Here is an 11,221-nt window from a genome sequence, read left to right as displayed (position 1 = left end):
GCGTAGGTGAATGAGAGTTGCAGCTTACCACACCCCAGACCTTTAGGCTTTGGGTGGAGCGTGTCTTGAATGAATGCACTCGACGTGACAGCCCTCAACACGTCTATTTTGAAAGTGTAAACGACCACCACTTGCGTGCAGGCGGAATCTGCTTTCATCGAAGAAGACTGCAGCACGCCATTCGAGTGGCCACCAAGATCTCTCGCAGTTCGCGAAAGCAACACACATCACGTTCAAGTATTCTCTCACGAATCTGATTCAGCTGCCTCAGGGAAACTTGCCAGCTATATATATACTGTCTGAATACGAAAAGTCCCCCTCCCCGCCAACTTGTCGATCTCATCTGGGATTTAAGCACTGATGCTGCAGTCGGGTTCGCTCGTCTGGGTTTACACTGTAGCCAAAATTCATTCAATTCGGTCCACAATTTACTTTGGGATAGGGCATCCAAACAAATCCCATACCCCCATCCTCTTTCGGAGCTCATGACAGCGCCACAGGAACAACTAGTGGCTCACCTACTTTATTCGGCATCTTAACAGGTATGTGATAGTCAAGCAAATTTTCCATTCTCTGAACTCCAAAACCCTTAAGAGTGTACCAGTTCTTTGGCCTTCTCCTGGTTTCAGAACAGTTGCAGCCAGTGATCTTGCCATTGGGTTAGATTGTTCAAGACATTTCTGCAGTAGCATTTCATCCAAATCATTCGAAGACTTATTTTAGGAGCGGCTGTCCCAGCAAATCACCAGCTACCGTTCTTCGTTACGGCCTGCAACACCAACACGTCGCACTTTCAAGCACTTGCTCACCTAGTTGGTTTTGCCACCTCGTGGCAACTTATCAGTTACATAATGACCAACCCAACCTACCTATCTTTAATTGATATGTACGTAGAACACACTACACTCGTAGTACTACCCCTGTTTTGCATCTTCAACTGGCACAACATTCCTTGTAAACACGCTGGAAAATGTCATTCACGTTGCGGGCATGAGCATGTTCAGACACTGTTGCTCTTTTCTGCTGTTCTGTCATATCTCATCGCCGACGCATCGTACTGCAAAGATTCCATGCAATCGAGTAACACATGCACACCACTTGCCAGCCATGTCTTACGTCACTAGTGAAGTATCTTGTGGGTGACTAGTATCAACTCTATGCAATCTAAATGTTACGAAACTATGTCAGCCTTTGTGAACTGACTAGTATTTTCCCCTGGCGATATTATTTTATAGAAAAATACCTTGCTTTAGAAAACTGTAGACATTCAACTGCAACTACCCAGTTTGATAAGACGAGCGACAATTCAGAACAAGCGAAACTTCGACGCACCGATTTCTGAAAGATATAAACTGCTAATAATTCCCCTAAGAAAGAATCTATTGTGCCACACTGTTAAATAGACCTGTATTTTCTGCACTATCAGATCCAGCCTAGAATATCTTGCCTTGCAAAAGGTTTCAAAGCACCATGATGGAGTCAGTCGCTAATCAGTTACTATTGTTACAATCAACAACCTGCTATCTCCAAGTACAATTTTTACCATAACAGAAAAATCAACATGACATCGTCTAAAAGAGTTGGAGTTAGAAGCCAGTTATTGTAGATATTTACGATGTGCCAAACTATCAATATATTATTGAAGGTTCTGGCGTCTTTGGAGAATGCTGCATTAGGAGGTAGTACTTGGAAGCCTGTATCATTAATAAATATATGGTTAGCATTCACATCATGCTCGTATGGTAGCCTTTCCATATCAAAATATCATATGTCTGAGAACATTATGGATTTCAGAATGTACAGGATTACATCAGAAAGCTATGTATGGAATAATATCCGCAAACTTTGACGAAAAGAAAAGAGAGGAAAATACATTGCCAAAAAAAAAAAAAATAGTTTGTGTGTCTGGAAAGAACACGTCGGGTTTGATCCTACGATGGCATGTGCCGCCTGGGGTGCCACTTCATCTACATACATACTCCGCAATCCAGCATACTGTGCATAGCGGAGGCTACCTCGTACCACAACTAGCATCTTCTCTCCCTATTCCACTCCCAAAGAGAACGAGGAAAAATGACTGCCTGTATGCCTCAGTACGAGTCCTAATCTCTCTCATCTTATATTTGTGGTTGGCGGCAGTAAAATTGTACTGCAGTCAGCCTCAAATGCTGTTTCTCTAAATATCCTGAGTAGCTATTTACGAAAAGAACGTCTCCTTTCCTCCAGAGACCCCCAGCCTAGTTCCTGAAGTATTTCCGTAACACTCGCGTGATGATCAAACCTACCAGTAACAAATCTAGCAGCCCGCCTCTGAATTGCTCTATGTCCTCCCTCAATTAGACCTGATATGGATTCCAAACGCTCTAGCAGTACTCAAGAATAGGTCGTAATAGTGTTTTATGAGCAGTCTCCTTTACAGATTAACCACATCTTCCCAAAATTCTACCAGTGAACCGAAGCAGAATATCCGCCTTCCCCACAACTGCCATTACATGCTTGTCCCACTTCAAATCGCTCTCCAATGTTACGCCCAAATATTTAATCGATGTGACTGTGGTTCAAATTTCTCTGAGCACTATGGGACTGAACATCTGAGGTCATTAGTCTCCTAGAACTTAGAACTAGTTAAGCCTGACTAACCTAAGGACTTCACACACATCCATGCCCCAGGCAGGATTCGAACTTGCAACCGTAGCGGTCTCTCGGTTCCAGACTGCAGCGCCTAGAACCGCATGGCCACTTCAGCCGGCTGACGTGACTGCACCTAGCGCTACACTACTAATGGAGTATTCAAACATTAGGAGATTGTTTTTTCTATTCATCTGCATTAATTTACATTTATCTTTATTTAGAGTTAGCTGCCATTCTTCACATCAATCACAAATCCGGTCCAAGTCAACTTGTATCCTCCTACAGTCACTCAACGTCGACACCTTCCCGTACACCACAGCATCATCAGCAAACAGCCGCACATTGCTATCCACCCTATCCAAAAGATCATTTATGTAGATAGAAAACAACAGCGGACTTACCACTCTTCCCTCGGGCACTCGAGATTATACCTTCATCTCCGATGAACACTCACCATCGAGGACAACGTACTGGGTTCTATTACTTAAGAAGTCTTCGAGCCACTCACATATTTGGGAACTAGTCCCATATGCTCCTACCTTAGCAGTCTGCAGTGGGGCACCGAGTCAAACGCTTTCCGGAAGTCAAGGAATACGGCATCCGTTTGATACCCTACGTCTATGGTTCGCAAGATGTAATGTGAAAAAACGGCGAGTTGCGTTTCGCAGGAGCGATGCTTTCTAAAGCCGTGCTGATGCATGGACAGCAACTTCTCTGTCTCAAGGAAATTAATTATATTCGAACTGAGAATATGTTCGAGAGTCCTGCAACAAATCGATGTTAAGGATATTGGTCTGTAATTTTGAGGATCCGACCTTCTACCCTTCTTATATACAGGCGTCACCTGCGCTTTTTTCCAGTCGCTCTGGACTTGACGTTGGGTAAGAGATTCGCGATAAATGCAAGCTAAGAAAGGAGCCAATGCAGTAGAGTACTCTCTGTAAAACCGAATTGGAATCTCATCAGGACGTGGTGATTTACTTATTTTCAACCCATTCAGCTGCTTCACAACCCCAGGGATGTCTATCACTACGTCCTCCATACGGGAATCTGTACGAGACTCAAACGGCGGTAAGTCTGTACGATCCTCCTGCGTGAAAGGATTCGCAAATGCTAAATTTAAAATTCCGGCTTTCGTTTTGCTGATAAAGGTGTCAGCATATTGTGCGGTAGCACAGCTACCAGGTTGTCATCTGTGTCTGCCATTTACCAGGGAATGTTAACAGCCAGAAGGCACAGTGTGGCGCAAGCGTGTCAAGCAAGTAGACAACCATGCTATAGAGACGCACTCGTGCTTCCTACAGCCAACTGAGCGAGTCTGAAATGGATAAAAATGTGGCCTTCTGAATGGCGGGATAGTCCTTTCAGAGAATTGCCGGATGACTTGGACTTGCTTCGACAGTAGTGCAGCAATGCTGGTATCAGTGGCCTTGTGAACTTCTCGATGGACTGATGGACAAGGTTCTGGACATCCACGCAGCTCAGACGTCCGCAAGGACCGTCGTATTGTAACGGCAGCAGTGGGAGACTTCACAGACAAAAGGACTTATGAGCACAAACGTGTAAACGCGAACTGTTGCTAATCGACTATTAGCAGTGGGAGTAGTCACAAAAACTCTTCCATTCACCACACAGCATCTACGTGCGGCTCTCGACTTGGGCCGTCAGAGTATCACTTGTGTCTCCGTGTGAATGGAACTTTAAATTTCCCACGTGGATAGGCATAATGTTCCCTGACAAGCAGATATATTAAAATTCTTATTGTGCTGAAAATAATACTTCAAATATGAACCGAAAATCATTAAAATTACTTCCAGAATGGCTGTATAAAATTCGATCTCAGGACTAAATCGTAAAAGACACAAAATTCAATAAAATTATTACCATATTTATACAACAGGTATCAACGAAGTTATTAGCATTTATGTGCACAGTTGTTTGCGACCAAAGCTACAACACGTACTTTTATGTTCGGAGCACCTTTGGATAGACATTGAATTCAGCTATAAAATGATGATTTTCATATGTTCGTTTCAAAGACAGACCATGTGATATAAATGGTTTATTTAAAATTTGTAGACAGAGACGAAAAACGAGGAATTCTCGATAGGAACACCACAGATTAGCGTTAGAATAAATTACTTGTGCTATTACTTCAATTTTTTATAAGACATTATTTACAAAAAGGATGATTGAGTAATGTAGTATGGAACCACAAAGTAAAATAAAGTTACGTATTTGACTTGCACTTGTTCAGTTTTCAGTGCGCTGTATCAAACACAAATTAGCGATGGTTATGCTACAATGTTTGAGGTCTAATGGAGTACGACATGTCTGTAAATCGTGTAAAAATGTATGTTACAAGACCTGTATTCCGTAGAATGGTGGTCTAATCTGAGGACACCTATTTGATCACAGCAGTAGATCGCGTGAAGGGTGTGTCCGACAGGGAATCAGAGCATAATTCTGGTTCTTTTGATATTCGTCTGTGACTGAGTAAGCTTCACAATGTTTGAATAACCACTGAGCCGTGTGCGTTTAAATGTTAAGTTGGTGATATGAATATTGCAATGTAGACGTATGGAAGTTACTAATTTACATTGTACCCGTTGAACAGTGAGAGCTACTGTGGATGTTTGTGAGTGAAATTTACTATCGTGACTTTGTTATTGCAAACAGTCTTGAATAAACTACTGAACTACAGGTAAATATTCAATTTACAAATTTTTTGTGCACTAGACAAAGCCTTTAGCATAAGATCATAAGCACTCGTGAACGCTATGATTGCCCTGCTATATCAGTTACTTCGTATCTTGCTTTTTTCTTCATTGTGTGTGGGTGTGAGAGTGCGGCAGGGCAACGTTCAAATTAACTTGAAGATAAAGATAGTGTACTTTAACCCAGTGAATAAGCAACGTTATTGTCCAGAGGGATTATTTCTTTTTATCTGCTTTATTTAATAATATATTGCTTTATTTACATGATGTTGTAAACTATTCAGTGACTGTTCATAAGGGTGGCAATTTGACTAATCCGTCGCTCTATAAAGATACAATGAAACATTCAACTCATGATAACTAGGGTTAAAAAATCAGCACAAATATATTTGTAAATGTCTTACACTGGACATAATTAAAGACACTTACTTGTTTTATTCATTTTCCTTCCGATTTATGACCACTCGGCGGCGGCGACATTCCACAAAATTTGCTTTTTTGGAAACCATTTCGATAAGCTCCTCATCCTCTGATGCAGAGAAGTGGTCAGCCGATATTTCTGGTGGTTGTTTCTATATAACAACTCTGTTAAAAATTGTCCGTTGCTGGCTGTGGCGAAGAAACAAACTGTACAGCTGTCGTCTTGCTGCTGCCCAGTTCGATTACCCCGACTCCTCCGGCCAAGTGAATCGCTGCTACGTGAGGGACATACTCTTTCGCAGCACACAAGCGTTTCTCGCAGGCGGAGCCCGCTGTGACACTTTGTTGTCCGCACCCTAGGAAAACAGTCTCGTATGTTTGCACAGTGCGAGTGGGCAGCGGGCTATAGCACACGTTTCACGCAGCACACTGCGGCAAATTCCCGCACCTAAGAAAACGCAGATTTATGGTCTCGGCTATACGTCGCTTTCAGTTATGTAAACGTATTCTTCTCAGCTGTCAGAAGGTTCATTCCGTTATCTTCCCACCTTGATCTGCAGGTCGGAAATTCTGTGTGAGTTGTTGAGATAACTGATGGCGATGGTTATCAGATCTCATCGCCTCAATTTAGTCAAACTTGAAAGATATGATGGCAAGGCTGTCGTTATTTCGTCAGCTACTGTTAGCTAAAATAAGATAACCTTTGATTCAATGGCGTGCTCTAGATGACATTGGCTAAGGTTATATTTCAAAACAAATCAGTGAGAGACATTATCTCGATAACATCTGAAGCGATTAGTTACCATGTAACACCTTATCTCTTTCTGACAAAAGTTATTAATTTGTCAAGTACCAAATACTTAGGTCCATACAGAGACGGAGAGAAATGCAAGACCTCAAGTACAAGGCAATTCCATTGAGAAGAGATGTGACAGGTAGTTCATCGGTGTACGAGTATATGATAACAACTTCAGGCCAAATGAGGCACCCATGTAATCCTGCGATAGACTCTCTCAAGCAGGTGTCACATTTTATTTCAGTTCATCAGTGGTTCTTGCAGCTTTAGGAGAATGCGTAAATTCCCGCTTCACCATGTATCAGGCGTGGTCAATTGGTGTGAGGTCCGATGATCTTGTCGGTCAGGACATATGTTTTACAAGACGGAAAGAGAACGCTGCGTCGCAATAGGCATATGCAGACGTGCACTGTCCTCCTGAAAGATCGCTTGTCGTTCGTGTCGAAGAAATGACAGTTACACTGGGGTAACATCCTATGTATAGTAACCAGCGCTCGTTACACTTTACCCTCAAGAAACACTACATATTACTACGAGCTGATCCCGATACCTAATTCTGCCCCCTATGATCACACACACACACACACACACACACACACACACACACACACACACGGACGCCGGGAGTGTGACCTATGTGTCATGGACGAATCCAGCATAGTTTGCATCGTATACGTGGTCTATCACTGACATATAGACACAACCTGCTCTCATCACTGAAGATAAGAATCCTCCAATCGACTATTTCACGACACCACAGTAGCCATGCTTGGCGGTGTCGTGGTGTCAATGGTAACCTGGGCAGAGGCACAACTGATCTTAGTCCAGCAGCATGTGAATGGTTTCTATTGGTCCTTTGCGACACGCCAAGTACAATGCGAGTGCAAACTTTTCTTTCCTGTATGATGTTCTGGCGACCACAGCTGTTCTTACAATGTGTCGATCCCGATTCGCGTCTTTACTATGCTGGCATCCAGAACCTGGTCTAGAAATGTTTGAACGCTCCACAGACTAAGGCTGAAGGCAACGACAAACTGTCGAAATATTGTGCAGCAACTCGTCGATACTCCTCATCCAGCTTGCTGCAGGTCAACAGTGCTACCCTGTGCAACAGTCTGAAAGTTGTCCAACACGAGAGCATACCCATCGACGGAACATGGTTGAGCCGCAGAATGAATGTTGCACCCAATGGTCGCCTCTAAACTCGCTACAGTCACTGCCTGCAGAATCAAACCTGAGGGTGGACAGGTATGCCTACAGAGAGTCATCGGGCCGCCAACGGCAGTGAGAAATAAATCACTAAAACTAGTGCCCCTCAGTACGCACATATAAGGTTGGTGCATAATTCGCAGCGTTATTCCATATTTAATAAACGCAAGAGATAAACATAACAAAGAATTTAGTTATAAATAATATATTCTCCTTCAATATTTACAACAGTCTTCAAACGCTAGAGCAGCTTTTTGATTCCGCGACTGTACAAATCTTGTGGTTTTGAGGCGAAGAACTCGTCGAGCCATGTTCGGAGAGCATTTTCATTCGTGAAGGAACTTCCCTAAAGGTTGTTTGATAGAGAGCGGAAAAAGTGAAAATCTGAGGTAGCAAAATGAGGTGAATAAGGTGGGTGCGGAATGACTGACTTCCCAGCCAAACTCTAGTGCAGTGCTTTTTGTCAGTCTAGCAGGTGAGGTGTCGAGTAGCATCACTTCACGCATTCTTCCTGGTCGTTTTTTAATTACATCTAACAACTTCTCAGATGTTGCCAATAGATATGAGCATTGATTGTTACACCTCGGGGAAGCAATTCGTAGTACAACACACCGTGGCTGTTCAGGCATATGTGTAGCATAATGTTTGTGGATACGCGCTAGCCTTTGTACACGAAGTTGCTGCTTTATTTGGGCTCAACGTTCGCTTTATTTCCCTATGTTACATAAAAAGAACATTTTTCGTCACCAGTAATGATAAAGGTAAGCAATAGTAGTGTAAGTGGGCTGTTTCTGTGATTGGCAGCGCTGTGTAGAGCTTTGAGTTGGATCTCTAACTGCGCTTTCTTTGTAAGAGACTCTGTTGCTGGTTGTACTCGTTGTTCGAAGTTAATCGCCAGCAGTGTTGGGAAGTTGGAAGTTAGTCGACAGCAGTGATGGAAGTAGTGTTGGGCAGCTGGAGGTGAACAGCCAGCAGCGATGGCTGTTAATTGTGAAAAGTTAGGATTGATGGAGGGTAGAGGTCTGAGGTGTTAGCGTAGGCTAACGATTAGGAAGTATACGTATTGGAGATTGAAAATTATTTATGATTATGTATCTTTGTACTGGATGTCAATGTCGATTTATATTCGTTTTTGCACTGGATGTCACTTTATTAAGATAAAAATACACTATTTGGTTTGTAACAAACTCTTTCCTTTGCTAACAACATGCCTATTACTAGTTTGTGGCTTTAGTAGTTTTATGTAGCTGGCAATATTGATGCTAGCTGTATTGCAGTAGTTCGCGTAATGAAGATTTTTGTGAGGTAAGTGCTTAATGAAATGTATAGGTTATTGTCAGGATTGCTTCTTATTCAGGGCCATTCTTTTTTATTAATTATCTGAAGTTAGGTTGTAATTTTTTTAAGCAGTTAAATTGCGTTGCGCTAGAATATTGTGGGTCAGTCTTGACATGACAAGAAAAAGTAAAGAGAAAGTAGGCTCAATACGTTCAGTTTTACTCAGCTGTTGCAAAATCAAATAACGTAGAAGTTTCATGTTCTCAGTCATTCAGCAATTTAAGGACAGAGTCACACATTCAAATAAAGAAGTTTCAGTTGGTGTTGTTCACGAGCCAGGTGATGTGGAGCAAGGAGATATGCACATATGACCATCCGCTTATTTTTGTGGTTATAGCTTAGAGCATGCGGTACTGATACACAAGTTTTTGGAACCTTCCCCATTGGGTATAAACGTCGCACGATGGTAGAACGATCACAGTTAACCTCATTTGCCAATTCTCGACTACACTGCGGTGAATCATTGTGTATTAATAATGCTCTTCATCAAACCCCAAGGTTCCTTAAAACGAGGAAACCGTCTACTTTCCATAGTCTGCCCAGTGTCGTTGTCCTTATACATGGCACAAACCACTTCCGATGCTGCCATCTCTCTGCTGAAACCAAACAAAGAAATAGGACAAAAATATTCCATTTCTCCACTTGGCACACCATTTTGTAGCGCCCGCACCTCGAAATGACAAAACTGTGGTGTCACCGCCAGACACCACACTTGCTAGGTGGTAGCCTTTAAATCGGCCGCGGTCCGTTAGTATACGTTGGACCCTCGTGTCTCCACTATCAGTGATTGCAGACCGAGCGCCGCCACACGGCAGGTCTAGAGAGACTTCCTAGCACTCGTCCCAGTTGTACAGCCGACTTTGCTAGCGATGGTTCACTGACTTCTACGCTCTCAATTGCCGAGACGATAGTTAGCATAGCCTTCAGATACGTTATTTGCTACGACCTAGCAAGGCGCCAGTATCCGTACTATTGATATTGTGAATTATGTACCATAAAGAGCGACGTTCTCCATTAATAGATTAAAGTTAAGTATTCCACCAGCTACGTCCGGTTTTCTCAATTCTAATTCCCTTGTCATGTTCCAGACCACAAGCCAGCCTGCGTGAGCTAAAACGCGTGCATTTTGGTCTCCTTTACTAACACGGTTGGCTCTCCTGCCAACCACAACAAAAACAACAATACATAAACTCAAACAGCAACAATGAACTGCAAACAAAAATAACAGTCGACTAACAAAGCCATAGCGTCCCTAACACCAACATGTAAAACAAAAACGCGACAAACTTATGTACAAACCTAAATAAGTTATTTATATTGAGAATATTACAGGTCACATCACGCATCCTAGTGGCCTACCAAATGCTACTTTCCTTTCTTTAGAACAATGGCTGCACATCAAAATACTTGTTTCCCATATCGTATTAATTCGTTACACACTCTAAAACACAGAAAAACCACTCACTATGAAAGAATTATTGGAATGGAATGGAAATCGGTAGATCTGATGTACATGTACATAAAAACAAATGTAAAAGAATCATAAAACTGAACGATTTATTCGAAACAAAGTGCTTCACAAACGGCGTAAGTCAGTATTACGCTGGTCCCATCCTGAACCTTGTCAGATAGTTATTTGTCTTGGCATGATTCATAAAGTGGTCTCAAGTCTTCGTGAGGGATGCTGTACTAAATTCTGTACACTTAGCGTAATAAGAGGCTTGTCCAGAAAGTAAGTTCCGATCGGTCGCCAAATTGCCACAACAGTGAAAACCCGTTGAAGTATTGCACAGATGTGTTGGGTACTGTCCCTACTATGACCGTCGATGGCATCAAGACGCTCTTTTCAGTTGCGAGCGCATTGTGAGCGAGTAAAGATCCCTAGAACAACGATGTCTCCCGCGAAGTAGGAGGGCCCGCTGAGAGGCTTCGCCTGAATGAATGCTCCCCACCTAACACAACTGCCACGTGCTTCCCTCTTCATGGCAATTCTCAGTCGCACTCTGCAGGGGCAGTGAAGACGCTCCTGCACCCTTTTCGATGGGAAGTGTTCGATCACCTACATCACAGCCATAATTGTCTCGTCCTGAGTATCGTCACTGTTTACATG

The sequence above is a fragment of the Schistocerca gregaria genome, chromosome 5 (genome assembly GCF_023897955.1).
Source record: "Schistocerca gregaria isolate iqSchGreg1 chromosome 5, iqSchGreg1.2, whole genome shotgun sequence".
In the NCBI taxonomy this organism is placed as follows: Eukaryota; Metazoa; Arthropoda; class Insecta; order Orthoptera; family Acrididae; genus Schistocerca; species Schistocerca gregaria.
Note: the sequence above shows the minus strand (reverse complement) of the source record.